Here is a 17463-nt window from a genome sequence, read left to right as displayed (position 1 = left end):
TTCATTAGTCTACATTTATCTGTCCCTTGGAGTACAATAAGTTGGGCAACAGTAAGACCTTAGCTCTTCAAACAAATTACTTAAAAGAAACATATGCAACTTCATTGTATACTCTCTGCTGACCTATAAGTTGGCATTCAAAATAGTCACTATTCCTCATCCTCATTCCATAGAGAAGTCCAGGAAGATAATGCTTATTATCAACATTCAGAGGAGGTATTATTGTGGATGAATTTCAAGCAGTGGAAAAGGTAGGTAAATTCTGTGACTGGCTGGTATTATACATTTGATTAAAGAAGAAAGAAAGAAGGAAGGAAAGAATGAGAGAAATGCAGGGCAGGAGAAAAAAAAGACTATATAAAGTACACAACTGTAAAACTGAATAAAATGTACAAGGAAATTCCTCATAGGCATTGGACAGCAAAAAGCACAGAACAATAATTCTAGAGAGAAGGAAAACATCCAAGGTGAGCTTAACATTTGCATATGCTTCCTGACCAAGAACTCCTCTTGAACAAAGGCAGAGGGAAGTAGAACTCAAGCAGAACACATCAGTCTCTCTGAGATCTGAAAATAGAAATCAGTGTTCAGGACTGCTGAAGCTCCATAAATTTTCAGGATAGGATAAAAGAGAGAAGGGAGCTACATGGAAGGTGACCTCAAAAGTGGTAAGAGTCCACAGAGCCTAACATAGAACAGATGCTCCAGGACTTAGAGGTGAATGGATATACTAGATGTCCACACAATTGTAGGATATAGAGTAGATACATATTTTTTGACAGAGTAGATATCTAACTGAGAACCTTAGACATCCAGTTGATACCTCAGAAAGTCCATCCTTTAGAAATAAGAACCATATCCTAAAGTGAGAACCACATCTTAGTTCTAAAGACAAAACTACACTGGATCTACCCTAATAAAGAATAAAAACAGGGGTGCCTGGCTGGCTCAGTCAGTTAAGTGTCTGACTTCGGCTCAAGTCATGATCTCATGGTTCATGAGTTCAAGCCCCATGTCAGGCTCTGTGCTTACAGATCAGAGCCTGGAGCCTGCTTCAGATTCTGTGTCTCCCTCTCTCTTTGCCCCTCCTGCGCTTGCACTCTGTCTCTATCTCTTTCTTAAAAATGAATAAACGTTAAAAAAAACAATAACAACAATCCAACAGATTTAGATGGATCCACCAATAATTTTACTGCTTACCAGAACGAAATCAATCTTTCTTTTAGAAAGGACAACATACTCCAGACTTATGATGTGTCACCACTAGGTCCAATATACAATAAGAAATAACTAGATATGTAAAGAAGCAAGAAAATATGACCTATAATCAAGAAAAAAGTCAATGAAGCAGACTCTAAGATGACACAGATGTTGGAATTAGTAGACAAGAACTTTAAACAGCTATTATAAATATGTTCAAAGATAATATAAATATAACCAAGTAAACAGATGGAAATTCAAGAAGAGATTAAAAAAAAAGGACTCAATAGACATCCTAACACTGAAATTGCAATATCTGAAATGAAATGTACTGAATAGGCTTAAAACAAATTCGAGATTTCAGAAAAAAAAAAGGGTCATGGAGCTTAGACAGATCCTTATTATCCAAACTGAAGAGAGAAAAAGAGGGTTTTTTTAATAAACATAACAGAGATTCCTTGTTCTGTGAAACAATCACAAGTGTTATAACATACATATGTTTCATTTCCAGAAGAAGACAAAATGGGGAATAAAACATTTAAAGAAATAACCAAAAAGTTTCCAAATAAACCAAAACTTCTGACCTTCAAATCCAAGGTCAGAAAAAAAAACTAGGCACATTATATTTACATTGCTGAAACCCAATACAAATAAAGAATCTTTTATGTTTGTTTGTTTGTTTGTTTGTTTGTTTGTTTTAGAGAGGGAGAGTGAGGTAGAGGGGCAGAAAGGGAGAGTGATTCTCAAGCAGGCTTTATAGTCAGTGCAGAGCCTGCCACAAGGCTTGATTCCGTGACCCTGGGATCATGACCTTAGCCAAAATCAAGAGTTGGACGCTCAACCAACTGAGCCACCCAGGCACCCTGAAATAATCTTTTAGGGGCACCTGGGTGCCTCAGTGGGTTGAGTGACAGACTCTTGATTTCCACTCAGGTCATGATCCCAGGGTCATGGGATTGAGCCCTGGGTCAGGCTCCATGCTAAGTGTGGAGCCTGCATAAGATTCTCTCTTTCTCTCCCTCTGCTTCTCTTTCTCTCTCCCACTCATTCTCTCTCTGACAAATTTAAAAAGAAAGAAAAAAGAACCTTTTAAAATTTGAATGGAACAATGTATCAGACACAGTAGAACAATGATACCAATGATAGCTTATTTCCCAACAGAAACACTGAAAGCCAGAAAACAGAATAAATTCTATAAAGTGCTGAATAAAATGAAAACAGAAAACAAAAACAAAACCTGACAATTACATAAAATTTTATGTATAGCAAGAATAATCTTTAAAATAAAAATTAAGGAGCTCCTGGGTGGCTCAGTCGGTTAAGCGTCCGACTTCAGGTCAGGTCATGATCTCACGGTCCGTGAGTTCAAGCCCCGCATCGGGCTCTGTGCTGACCGCTCAGAGCCTGGAGCCTGTTTCGGATTCTGTGTCTCCCTCTCTCTCTGACCCTCCCCTGTTCATGCTCTGTCTCTCTCTGTCTCAAAAATAAATAAATGTTAAAAAAAATTTTTAATAAGAATTAAAACAAAGTAAATATATCTTTAAGTAAGAAGAAATAGAAAGAATTCATGTTCAGAAGACCTTCACTGTAAGCACTACAAGATATTCTAAAAAGAATTCTTCAGGTTACAGAATGGAATTCTAATATGCAAGAAGGAATGAAGAGTACGAGAAGAGATAAATATCTAGATAAATATAAATATTAGATTTTCTTTTTTTAATGCCCTTAAAAAACAGCTGACTTCCTAAAGCAAAAATAAGACAATGTATTTTATGGTTTTAAAATATTTAAGAGTAAAATACATGAAAACAATAGCATACAAAATAAGGGTAAATGAAATTATACTCTTATAGAATGTTTACATTTTATATGATGAGATGCAATATTAACTCTAAGCAGACTTTGAGAAGATAATGATCATATAGCAATTCCTAGAACAACTATGAAAAACTCCAAAAGGTATGGCTAAAAACCCAATGGAATAAATATAATTGAACACTAAAGTTGATAAATTCAAAAGAAGCCATAAAAGGAGAGACTGAGATACAACAAAGAAAGATTAGGGGTGCCTGGGTTGCTCAGGTAATTAAGTGTCCAACACTTGATTTCAGCTCAGATCATGATCTCACAGTTTGTGGGATGAAGCCCCATGGCAGGCTCTGTGCTGACAGTGCAAAGCCTGCTTAGGAATCTCTCTTCCCCACCCCCTCTCTCTCCCTACCCTGCTCACACTTTCTCTCTCTCTCTCTCTTTCTCTCCCTCCCTCTCTCTCTCTCTCTCTCTCACACACACACACACACAAAATGAATAAATAAAGGTTAAAAAAAAGAAAGATTGAACAAATGAAAAATAAATAGGAGGATGGTAGATTAAATCCAAAATCATCAATAATTATATTAAAAGCAAATGTACTACAAACCCTAAGTAAGAGAAGAAATTGCAGACTGGGAAAAGAAAACAAGACTCAATTATTTGTTGCCTACAAGAGATGCATTGTAAATATAAAGACCCTGATAAGTTGAAAGAAAAATAACGTAACAGATAATCACAAAAACAATAATCATCAGAAATCTTGTGTAGCTATATGATAACAGGCGAAACACACATCTTGATAAGGAGTATTTTCAGAGACAAAGTGAGAAATATCACAATGATAAAGGAGATCAATTCTTATTGAAGATATAAAAATCCTGTAAGTGTTTATAATAATAGAGCATCAAAATACATGAAGCAGGAAATAACAAAAATAAAGATAAAAATAGAAAAACAGAGGTTTTTAATTTTTTAAATCAGAAATTGTTAGAAATCCTAGGGAAACCATCAATAAGGAAAAACACTATTTCACTAGTTGTGAAACACTATAGGCTACCTTGATCTAATTGAAGTTTTTAGAACAATATAACCCTGAAATTATAGAATACACATATTTCAGGTATACATGATGTAACGTATGTATACATATTGTTGATATGGACTATATATTAGATCATAAAATAAGTTTCAATAAATTTCAGAAGATTGAAATTTTACATGTTTTTTGACAGCAAAGCATTAAATAAGAAAATAATAAAAATAAGATAGGTAAAAATCCTCAAATATTTGGAAATTAAACCCCATAGGTCTAAATAATCTGTGGATCAAAATATAAAACTCGTAAGAGAAATTAGAAAATATTTTGAGCTGACTGGTAATAAAAATGCAACATATCAAAATTCATGTGAAGCCTCTATAATGGTGTTAGGAGGGAAATTTATTACTTTAAATATTTATGTGATAAGTAAAATAAATATTTAAAACTAACTGACCTAAGTTTTCATTATAAAAGCCAAAAGAAAAAAAAAAGACAGAAATAGAAATTGTAACCCAAAATAAGTACAAGAAACATAGAACAAAAAGTGGTCTTTGAAAGATTAATAAAATTGGAAAACTCTGAACAAGATCAATCAAGAAAAATAGAGAATACTTATTACTACTATCAGAAATACAAGGGGATATTACTACAGATCCTACAGACATAAACAGGATAATAAATATTATAACAACTTTGCACCAATAAATTCAGCAACTTGGATGAAATGAACAAATTCTTGAAAACACAGTTTTATAAAGCTGACATAAAAAATATAGAAAATAAAAATAGCCCCATCTAGCTTTTTTTAAATGTAAAATTCGTAACACAAAGTAAATTTACAGTCCAGATGGTTTTACTACTAATTATATGGCATACTTAAGAAGTAATACAGTCATTCAGGAACTCCTTCAGAAAATGAAAAAAGGAGCATTTCACATTTGGTTTATGAAGCCAGCAAAACTCTGATTTCTAAACTTGACAAAAACATTTCAATTAAAGAAGTTTGTGATCAAATATTCCCCATGAACATAGACACAAAAATCCTTCACAAAATACTAGCACATCACACCCGTCAATATACAAAAGTTTTAAATTATGACCATGTCGTATTATACCAAGAAAGCAAGCTTTTTTTAACATTCAAAAAGTCAATCAATATAATCTACCATGTTAACAAAACATGGGTGAAAAACTATATATTATATGAATAGATGACCATTTTAACTTAAAAATCATTTGGCAAAACTCAACATCCATTCATGGTTAAAACAGAGCAAAATAGGAATAGAAGGGAACTTAATCTAATAAAAGTCATCTACAAAAATTTCCGATTAACATCATTCTTAATTATGAAATATTGAACTCTTTCCCCTTTACATCAAGAAAAGAGTGAGAATGTTTTTTTTTAATTTCTCATACTTAACATTCTATTAGAGGTTCTAACCAGTAAGATAAAGCATGAAAAGTACATTAAAAGCATTAAGATTCAAAAGGAATGAATTCTGTTTATTCATAGAAATTGTAATGGTTTATGCAGAGAATCTTAAGGAATCTATCTATTAGAATTTAGAAGTGAATAAAATAAGGTCACAGAATACAAAGTCACTATACAAATATCAGTATGCAAATTTTGGATAATGAAATTTTAAAATGTTATTTGCAGTAACATTATGAGACATACAATATTTAGAAATAAAATTAACAAAGGATGTGCCAAATATCTACATTGAAAACTGTAAAATATTGCTGATATTAAAGAAAATAAAAATAAATGAAGAGATATATGATGTTCACAGATTAGAAGATTCAATAATGTTTAAGTGTCAATTATCCCCAAATTTACTATACAGTCAATGGAATCCAAGTAAAAATTCCAACCAGACATTTTACAGACATTAGCAAATTGATTCTAAAATGTGTATAAAAATGCAAAGGGTCTAGAGTAGTCTAAATAATCTTAAAAAGAACAAATTTGGACAACTCGCATTACCTGGTTTCCAAGCTTACAAGATTTTACTGGGGTGTCGATTATACAGATGTATATATTTTTCAAAAATATTGAATTGCATACTTGAGGTCTGAGCCTGTAACTGTATGTAAATTTCATCATAATAAGGAAAATAATAAATAATTGCAATTTCCTGTTGGTGGACTCCATCACAAGAAGGTAAGTGGACTTTCAAGTGAATATAGATGACGTACGTAACAAATTCTTTCTTTCTCTCTCTCTCTCCTTTAATAAATAACCCTGATGGATTATTCTATGTCATCTTGGATAAACTGAAAAAAAAATTATCCAAGAATCCCTTTTCTATATATTTCCAAGTTAGCATTGGCTACAACAATAATTTTCACAAGATTTGAGAGGCAAAAATGAAATAGTAACTAATAACCAGATGTGATGATAGACACATGCAGAATTGCCCGATGCATCTTATCTTGTTTTCATTCTCATCTGCTCCTCATCCAGCCATTTTTCTTAACTATGGACCCTGCTGAGCAACATCAGACTCAGGCTCACCACCAGACACCTGTCTGAGGACCCACACAGATAATAGCTGCAGAGAGGCAACATTCTCCATAGCCCTTCCCCAAAGTTCCCTTTTAAATTTCCACATCAGAGCCTGGATGTACTCTCTGATTGTCTTTTTGGTCACAGGCTCATTTTTTTTCTGTTCTTCCAACTAACTCCCTTTTGAGTCTTCACTTTTCCAGTTCCCTCCCAATTGTATGATATCTAACTGCCGAGATAAATCTCTTATCCTGGAACAGTTTCAGGGACTCTGATTCCCTAACTTGTGATATAACAACCTTTCTTCTCTGATGTTGGAGCTGGTTCACTTAATGAGAGGAAAGGGTGATGTGGGCTTAATGTACCACATGCAGGTGGAGGAATGGAGTACAACCCTATGGTAAAACTACTGCAGGGATAGACCTCAAAAAGATGACATTAAACCTCAGATGAGCTTTCATGTATCATTAGAGCATCCTAAAATCATAAGATATGCCCTTGTATGAAAATACAGAAAGATTCTTATTTCAAAACAGAAGGTTGGGAACAACCTGCCTTAGGTCTTTGAGTCTTTTGACTGAAAAGTCAAAGTGCTGAGAGCTAATAAAAGTGTGTGTGTGCATATAGGCATACATTTGTACTGACTTCTAAAAAATTGAAAAACAATGTACATCTTTTTGAACAGGAAAAAAAGAACAATATGTCAGAAACAATTAACATGGTCTTTGTATTTAGAAAATTATGGATCCTTAGAAAAATCATCTTACATTCTCATTTTCTATTTACCATAAAATTGGGTATCAGACCAGTCCCAGCTTCTTCATAAAAGGATAGAAAATAACTCATTTCTGCTACATGCTAATCATACTTTGTGCAACTGTCCTATAAAGAAAGTGTTATTAGCTTCATTCTACAAATTAAACTGTGACACAGGGATATTCAATAACTTAATTAGATCCATACAAGTTCTAGGAAGAAGAGCCATGATCTTATCTCATGTCTGTCTGAGTGACTCCAAGATTCAGTCTTTCCACTAAACCACTCTCATTCTGAGCTTGTACCTCCATTTGAGAAAAGGAGAAAAGCTGATGTGTAGATGTTATCCCTGTGAAATTATTTTGAAATAATTGTAAAGAAAATAATTTTTAAATGCTTCCAGACTTTGACACACGTTTATCTGTTCCTGGTCAAATTAGTCACTTTGAGAGAGTATAGATATATCCAAATGAGTTTAACAATAATGCTATTTTCCAAAATATTTTTGGAACTCCTTTCCCAAAATTGCAGAATTATAACACAACTGCTATATATATACATACATATATACATGTCATATATATCATATACATATACATATATGCACATACACACATATATCTATATATACAATATACATGCATACACAAATTTTTTGTATTAATATAAACACAAATTTTATGCATGTAGATAGACATATAGATGTATATGGAACCCACTTTCCTCTATATTCTCTAATGCACACATGAGAGGCAACTTTTTTGAAAAACAACACATGTATCAGGCATACTATGGTTGGAAGAGCTGCATCAGAAAGAGAGTTGAACAATATGGCCTTTAAGGTCCTCTCTAACACTGAGATTCCCTGTAATATAATTTGTTATGTTTGCCTTAAAAAAATTCACTGTATTACATTATGGTCACACCTCATGAAAAGCACTATGCAAATGGAAGGTGGATTTTTGTTATGAATAATAATATTATAATTGGCCTTTTAGTAGATCTCTAATTGCTGAATTAATTTCCATCAGCTCTCACTATGAGGCCAGATAAGCCCCTGTTAAGTGTTCTTATAGCACCCTGATTTCTTATTTAGCAGGAGTCATACTTACTTTTTTGGTGTCCAAAGTCCCCTCTAGGTCTTAAGTTCCTTAATGGCAAAGGCATACCTGTTCATCACTGTGAATTGGACTGGCATCAGAAGAAAACAATAAATATTTTTAAATGAACCATAAATATTTGTTGAATGACAAAACCATAGCCTGTGGAATCAATCTGAAAACATTCCCCTGTTCTATCACTCCTGTGGAAATAATTTATGTGACATTTATTAAAGGCTCCCCATGTGAAAGGCAGGAAGTGGTTCTTATGTGGGGGAGAGTCCTTGCATGTAGGAAGCATGCAGCTTACCAGGCAAGCTAGTAAACACCTTACACAACCAGAGCTGAGCCAGACTGTAGGAATGGCACACACTTCAGAGGAATTTGTTCCACCTGGGATAAATGGAGAGGGAAGGGCACATGGAGGCAAAGAAGCATTTCTGGTATCTCTCTCTCAAAACTGCAGAATTGTAGCACTATATATATATATATATATATATATATATATATATACATACACACACACACGTAAATGTATATATATACACACACATACATACATACATACATGTATACATGTATATATACAAAGAGAAAATCATGAGCAAAGACACAATGCAGATATATGCAAAACTTTTTGAACACAATTGTGCAGCCCAGATTGGCTAAGACATATGGTCTGTGGCGGGGAGGGTGGGGCACAGAATTAGATGTTGATTTTAGTTAGGTGAAAAGAGCCATCATTGCTAGATGTGATAGGCTGAATAATGGTCACCAAAACACCCAACTCTAATCCCTGGAATCTTAATGTTACTTTATGTGGCATATGTGGCTTTGCAGATGTGATGAGATTATACTGGATTATGCCAATAGACCCTAAATATAAAGTAAATGTCTGTAAAGACAGGTGTCCTTTTAAGCAGAAGGCAGGGGAAGTTTCAGAGTGTCAGAGAAAGCAATGTGACAATAGAATAGAAAAAGAATTTAAGATATTATCCTGCTGACCTTGAAGATGGTGGAAGGGAACATGGGCCAAAGAACGTAAGGAATACAAGCCAAGGAGTGGGGAAAGGTGAGGAAACAGATTCTTCTTTGAAGCCTGCAAAAGGAGTATGGCCCAGACAACACCTTGGTTTCAGCCCAGTGAAATGCATTTCAGATTTCTGATCTCCAGAGCTGTAAGAGAATGAATATGTATTGTTATAAGCAACCACATTTGTGGTAATTTGTTATAGCCATCAAAGGAAATTAATATAACCAGGTTAAGGCATTTGAGTGTTATTTGTTAAGTAATGAAGAGAGCCATAAAAATTCAGGTGGAAATAGATTGAAGGAAGGCAAATAGAAGGGGTGTGATGAGGGAAAAGTGAGGAACGGCAGCTTGATTTTAGAAATGGGTAAAATCTCCCTGGATATTTTGTTAGCAAAGCATTTTGGGATCCTCTGGGATGAAAGGTGCTAGAGAAAATGTAATAACGCTAATAAATATTCTATGATTTCTCTGGAACATGTCCTCGGGTGAACTACAAGGCAGCTCTAAATGTTACGATAAGAGATGTGGGAGACTCAGCAGTTTGGGGTCTCGGGGGTGCCATAGAAACCATGACTATGTTTGTCTCTGTTCCCTGGGGACTGGAATCCTCACATGTCTTCCTCCCCAAGCCATAATTCACAGGAGCTCTGGGGAGCAGCAGCAAAGGGCAGAGTCAAGAGCCGTTCAAGGCAACAATAACAGGAAAATAGTGTCATGAATTATTTAGCATTTAGCCAAGGCAGCTCAAGACCCATTCCAAACACTGAGCAAGTTACAACAGGGTTAATCCATATGGGTTTGTCATGAGTTGTTAGCCTAGATCACTAAAGTTTATGTTGGAGACATTTGTCCATGCCAGGGGCTAAGACCGGCTGATTCTGCTCCCTCACAGGTCAAAAACTGGCAGTTGAGGCTTCTACCACCATCACACCTGCTGATTCTGCTCCTTCACAGGTCAAAAACTGGCAGTTGAAGCTTCTACCACCAAAAGGCTGATTTTTAAAACTTCATCATCTTCCAGAAGTCCTTAAAGACTCAGAAGAGGCCATGACTTTGAAGGAAAAGAGCCCCACATTTCAAAACATAGAGTATTCATTCTATCTTGGAGCTGAAGGGAACCTTAGAGATCATATCACACAAACCTCTAATTTCGTATCTGAGAACCCCAAGGGAAGGGATGTCAAATGACCCAACAGAAAAGCCTCTGTTTTCCCAGTCAGGGATCCTACTACTGGACCACACCCCTCCAGGCAATTTCTCCTTGGGAGCAGGAGATTCATATATCACCTGGAGCTGATGTTTCAGAGAAATATCCCAATATCCCTGCCTTCTGGAGAAGGAAGGGACTTCTCCACAGGAATCTGGATTTTCTTTCAATATCTGGGTTCATTTTTGAGCTAAGCCCACCCATAAGCACAATTAATGGAAAAGGAGCCATGAGCATGGAGTCAAATGGACCTGCATTCAAATTCTAGTCCTGTCATTTACTTGCTGTGTGATCACAAGCAACTCATTTGACCTCTCTGATCCCCAGTTTCCTTAGGTGTAATATGGGAAAATAATGTTTACCTCAGAGTTGCTATGAAGATTCAGTTGAATAATACAATGAACACAAAATGGCTTAATAGAATGCTTAGAATATACTAATGCTGGATAAGCACATGTTGGACCTGAATTTAAATGAGTTTTCAGGAACACAAGTATGAATATGAAGGCTTCCAAAAATACCTTCATTCACAGCCTGTTGTAAATATCTCAAAATCTACAATTAGCAATATAGACCTTAGGTTTTAAAAGGACTTCAAGTCTCTGAGAATTCCCATTAAGTAAAGACACCCTCAAGCCAATATTACCTCAAGCCAATATTACCTCAAGCCAATATTACTTAACACCTCAGCAGGAATTAATTGCTAAGGGGAAACAATTGAGGTCCTACAGAAGTAAGAGAAAAGAGGTATAGGGAAAGGAAACAGAGAAGAGATTTGTGCTAAATGGAACCAAACATTTATCAAATTCTCAATTTGCTTTGGACCAAAGGGACACAGCAGTTGGAAATCCAATGAAATTTTGAAATTCTAAAACAATCCTAAACGTGATGTTTATTTTTGTGTTTCCATGCTTCTATAGGGGAAAAGGGCAAGGCCCACCAAGCTCTCCTAAAAGTGACACTATTTGGGACCTTGTGTTCTGAAGGCAGGGAATCTGCACCTGCCCACTTCATTCATTTCTTCATTCATACCTCTGGCTTTTTCATTTGACACACACTTATTGAACCCTTGGAGACCTAAAGAGTAATAAAGCAGCAACCTTCTCTTGAAGAATTGACCTTCAATTCAAAGATACAGATTTGAAGCAAGCAATTATAATACAATGTGATAAGTGCTTTATAGGAGTATGAATGAAAACAGATAAGGAAAGGATTTTTTCTGGCTTAGGGGTTTGGAAATAGGGGGAAACCAGAAGGCTTCACAAAGAGAAGCCATCTGAGTGTTCATGTGGGCCAACAATCTGTGGTTAGGAAGAACATTCTGAGACAGGATAGTATTAGCCAAAAACAGAGATGTGTAAGGGCCAAGCACATTTGGTGGTCCTGCCACTTCAGGAGTCATTCCAGTTATGAATCTGTTGTCTCTCAGCTCAGAAGCACTATCTTACTTGGCCATGTGGTGCCGGGGCTGGGGATCTACAGATTACTTGTCTCCTCTGTCAGCAGGCTCCCTGTTAGGTCCCGCAGACAGGGACCACTAGGGTGAGGCTGTAAGGCAGGGGGAAGTATGAGACTTGGCCCTTCCTGTTGGCTTGTTCTTCCTGTCAACACTGCCCCATTAATGGCTCATCACCCTGACAGCAGTAATTGGTTCCAACCTCTTGGGTCCTTTGACTCCCAGACTTGTTGTGCCCCATGGAAATATGAGTCACACTAGGGCAGCTCCTCTTCATCAGAGAGTTAAGCCCAGAAGCATGAGGGCCATTCTCTGAACTCATGAGTTACAGTGGAAGCTGAATAACTGCTCCCCTTCAGAGATGTGAGGATCTCTTCCAATGGACCCCTCTTCTGAGCTCCTGAGGTACTGACAGCCCATGGGGTATCTCTACCTCCTTAGAGATCTGAGCCTAATCTCCACAGAGCTCTTTCTCTGAGCCTCTAGGTTCTGATAATCCCAGTGTCTTCCCTTTTACGCCACAACTGTAGGACTGGTAGCTGCTTCCTGTAGTTACAACCTCTGCAATGCCTCAGAGTATGCTTTTTGTTTCTGTGAGGACTCTAACCCAATTAATTCCCATTCTAAATTTTCTCTGTCAAGATACCTAGACATGTTTCTGTTTTCCTGCCTGGATTCTGCCTGATATTCCATACATGAGATACAAGATGAGGCTGGAGACCTAGGATGAGAACTGGATTGTGGAGGACTTTATATCCAATCAACAGTGTTTGACTCCATTTTATAAATAAGGAATGAGGACCCCCTGCAGGTGTCTAGGAAGAAGACATTATTATAAAGGTGATAAAGGCTGTGTTGGCAGTGGGTCACAGGACTAGAGAACGGGTGACTGAGGCCGGCAGATGAACTGGAAGGACATTTTAATAACACGGGCATGGGATGTCAAGAACCTGGCCATGGCAGAGAAATAATGACAACAGAACATATTTGAAAAACAATTACAAGGCTTCATTCTTTTGGTAGGCAATACAGATGGCTTTGAAGGGAACAGGTTTAGGATTCTGTATTTCATCAGATATGACTCTTACCCTTTCTCTATAGGTTCAAGAGATGTGGTATCTGAAAGAGAAACAGGTCCTTGAGGCAGTGGGACACTGAGGTAAAGACGTAGACATTGGGTTGGAATTCTGCTTCCACCACAGTCTAGGGAGAATATGGTATAAAATACTTAATAATCAGGTCTCAGTTCCCTCACCTTCAAAATGGAGCAAATTATACCTACATCAAATGGGTTTTTAAGTGCCATGTTTCCCAAACTGACTGACCATTAGAATTATCTGGAGAGCCTTTGAAAAATGTCAATTATCAGACCTTGCCCTAGACATACTGAATTAAAGTTTCTCAAATATGAGTCCTGAATATCTGATTTTTTTTTCAGTCTCCCAGGTGATTTTAGCAGAAAACTATCTGAGGGAACCACTGACTTAGAATTTATTATGGATAATGCACATGACTGTGTCTAGCTCACAATTTGCTGCCAATGCCCTACCTATATTTGCTCTTGGCACTTAGAACTGGTATATGCAAGTGGCCTCCTCATACAACCACCTGCAACTCTACCTGAGAGGTTTTTCCTGTTGCAGGAGCATGCTTTGCCCTCAGGGAAGGCAACCCAAGGGCATGTTCTACACACTGGAACTGAGTCCTAGCTGCTCACAGAAGCAACCTGCTCATTATTGCGCACTGTGTAGGTTACCTTCCTTCCTTCCCTGTCTCACTCAAACAATCTTCTACCAATACATCCAGACATCACATTCCAAATAAACTATTTATATTCAAATTCTTTTCTCAGGCCAACTTCTGAATGAACCGAACCTAAAATATGAAGTTAGTCACTGTTAGAGTCTTTCCCCTTCATACCCTACAATCTAAGCCTCAGCAGATAGGAATGATTACCTATCCCACCTTGGTAGGGTGCTTTAGAGAGGACAACATTCCTCTACAGACATTTTTCATCTTATCTGATCATTACAAAAGCCTTGGGCATTAGGTAGATACTAGGACTACCAGTACTAGTATTCCATTTCCATGAGGAAACTGAGACCCCAATTGTTAAATGGCTTACATAGAGCACATAGAAAGTAGTAATACCAAGGTTTAAATTTTAGTTTTTCCATAAAAGCAACATTTCTGAGAATCTAATGAAATGTGTATGTCCTCTCTTAATCCATCCCCCCAAGTGTAGATGCTGACCAACTCAGAAATTTTCATATATTCCAGGATTTCATATATTCATGGACTTCAGGTGTGCCCATGGATTCCCGTAAGAGCCAGATGTTGAAGGTTTATAGACTTAGGGCAATGATCCCTGCATTTCTGGCAGGCTATCCATTTCTTCTCACCAGGATTACTTTTCTTCCAAGATTTCACTCAAGGCCACACAGCCTACCATTTGCTTTTTTTTGATGTTTTGAGTTAGACTATGAGGGGAGAGCAGTGCTTATCAATACCTGGCCAACATTATATATATAAGGAGGGAAGGAGAAAGGCCCCTGCTATCTGAGAGCATTCATCAACAGACGGAACTGGCAACCAATAATCAAACTATAAGAACAGCAAAAACAAATACATACATACATACATACATCTTTGAATAGATTCATTTTCAGAACCCAGTCTGCAACAATAATAGATACTCAATAAATGGAGGTGTTTTGGTGCCGAGAATGTTATAAGAGTTTTATTTTTGAAAGAATACCTCTTTTTTATTCATCAGGAAAGACTTTCAAAAGGTGTCAACTCATGTGGTATTTGAAACATGAAGATCTTAACCAGTGCTTTGACAGTGGCCATTTACAAATTCAGCTTCTTAGGTTCACTAGCATGGGCAAGTCACCTAAACTCTCTTTGTTTCACCTTTTTCATCTGTACAATGAAGATGATCGTAGTACCTATTTCATCATGTTATTATGTAGAAGAAAGAAGTTGATACCTATACAACTCTAAGAACAATTGTTTGCACTCAGCAAGAACTTGGGAAGTATCCATTATTTGCCTTGGAAATGCTTCCCATGGAAAACAAATCTCAGCTCAAAGCTTATGTGATAACCCTTAATAGGGGGAGGGGATGGTTAAAATTCCAGGAAACAAAATGAGGGGAAAATGAAGAGAAACAGGGAAGGAGGGAATGCAAATACAAGGTCCAAAGTCCTGTGTTAACAAGACGACCACAGCTTCACAAGAAGACATCACTGGTTTTTCATCCCAATGGTCACCTCCTGAACAGCCACACAGAAACACTGCCTTTAAGAATAAGCTATTAGGAAGACAAAAACTAGGCATTTCCTCTCTTATCTCCTTTACATCTCTTGTCTTTCACTAGTCATAGTTCTGTGCTATGTGACTAGGCCTGCCCATGTCACTTCTGGACAAGTCAGGGCCTCTGTGTTCCTGATTGATTCAGACCAAGGCCCAGGAAAGTGGCAAAGGCCTCAGGGAGAGGGCACCAGAAGTGGTCAGACAGATCTAGGACATCACATTAACTGGGTCCCCTACAGTTATTATTGTAGTTCTATCAAACGTGTTATTTTCAAACATGCATGTTTATCCTTTTCTGCCAACAAAGTTGCTGCATTCTTATCTACCTGGTCCTGAACAGAAGTTTCTCTCCTATTTTTTGCTCCAATCACAGAAACATTAGATTAAAGCTTCCATCACTGAATTGAATTTCAATTCCATGAAAGGACCACAGTGAATCTATGAGAAGAAATGGATTTGTGACCAACAATCAGATGTGTGGCTAAGATTAATGGAGGTTTTTCATTTTGAAACTAAAGATAGAACGTTTCCTCTCAGGCTTTCTAGAACACTGCATTTTAGAACTGAACTACAGCTGGAGAAAAGGTCTACCCAGAAGAATTCAGGCTATCATCAGCTCCAGAATCTCAATACTGATCAACAGAGGCTAAACATAAGAACCTGGAAGTATTCAAACTGGAAACAGAAAGGCTCGAGGTAATGCACAAATTTCACAGGTTGGGGTCTCTGAGAGCAAACTGTGAGACATAGTTTGGTATGCAAGAAGTCCATTAGGGATCAATAACTGAAAGAAAGGGAGGAAGCATGATTGGGCAGAGGAAGAGAGGAACTGTCATGCAGACCCAACAAGCTCAGCCAACCCACCCCACCAAGGAGCTCTGAAGCAAGTAGTACCTGTCACAGTTACCCTGTGTTGGGCCCAATGGCCAGGACTTTGTATACCACCTGGCTCAGACACTAAGCATATGTTTCCTCAGAATGATATGATCTCAGGTGACACCCACCATTTCAGCTGAGATGGACCCTGAGAACCTGAGGGTGGGAAAATATCTGTCTCACATCTAGGCAATAAGTCTCTCCTGAAGGGAATATGGGTGATGTGTTTCCCTGTGCTGGCCACAATGGCTTATCTAGCTGCATGACTCTCATCCAAGAGGATCCTGGTCACCATGCCATTCTCAGGGCTGGGTTGCTAGACCTGTCCATTTATAGTCACAATTAGACAAGGCAATACCAAGAAATATCTCCTATATTGTTCCCTGGCCTCATTGTATCCAACACCTCTATCCAATCGTGATTATTGGGATCAGTTATGCAAACTTGGTGTCTCCTCTTCTTGTCCATTAATCTATGAATACAGATGCCCAAATGGCCAATGGTAAATCCATAACATATACTTCATTGGAAATCTTGCTGTGTTCCCAGTGAAAGTATATCCTTAGGGGAACTAGGACCTTTGACCCTGAAGAGTCTAGAGTTGTACAAGTTCCCCTGTGGGTATTAAGGGTGTCCTAGTGGAGTCAGTCCTGCTTCCACCTTTCAGTTCTTGGGCTCATTTTTTTTTCTGTTGGGAACACAGTGCTACATAAAGATTTTTGATTCAGTGGATATAATGCATATCAGAGGATGGCACCTCATTCTTACATAATGATGGCTCCAAACTAATGCTTCATCTATGTCTTTAGCAAGCCATCCCAATGGTCTATCAGTTCAACAGAATCTTGGTAGTATTGAATGTGATGTCTAATGTATCCCATGATAATGGGACCACTCTATACATTTTTTGCTGTAAATTGGATTTCCTACCCTGGCACAAGGAAATGTGGGATTCAGAACTGGTGGATCAAACTCTTTATATACTGTCTGCTGACAGTGCTTGCTGAGACCTTCAGACCAGAAAGGTAAATCCATGACTAAAATATATGTGTATTCCTCTGAAGATGAAACCCAGGCTCTTTCAGGATGGAAAATAGCTAGAATGAATTAAATATTTATCCCCCCCACCCAATTTTTTATGTTGAAACCCTAAC

The sequence above is a fragment of the Lynx rufus genome, unplaced genomic scaffold (assembly GCF_022079265.1).
Source record: "Lynx rufus isolate CCGP_SWC_20201006 ecotype Redwood Valley unplaced genomic scaffold, mLynRuf1.p SCAF_9, whole genome shotgun sequence".
NCBI classification, from domain to species: Eukaryota; Metazoa; Chordata; class Mammalia; order Carnivora; family Felidae; genus Lynx; species Lynx rufus.
Note: the sequence above shows the minus strand (reverse complement) of the source record.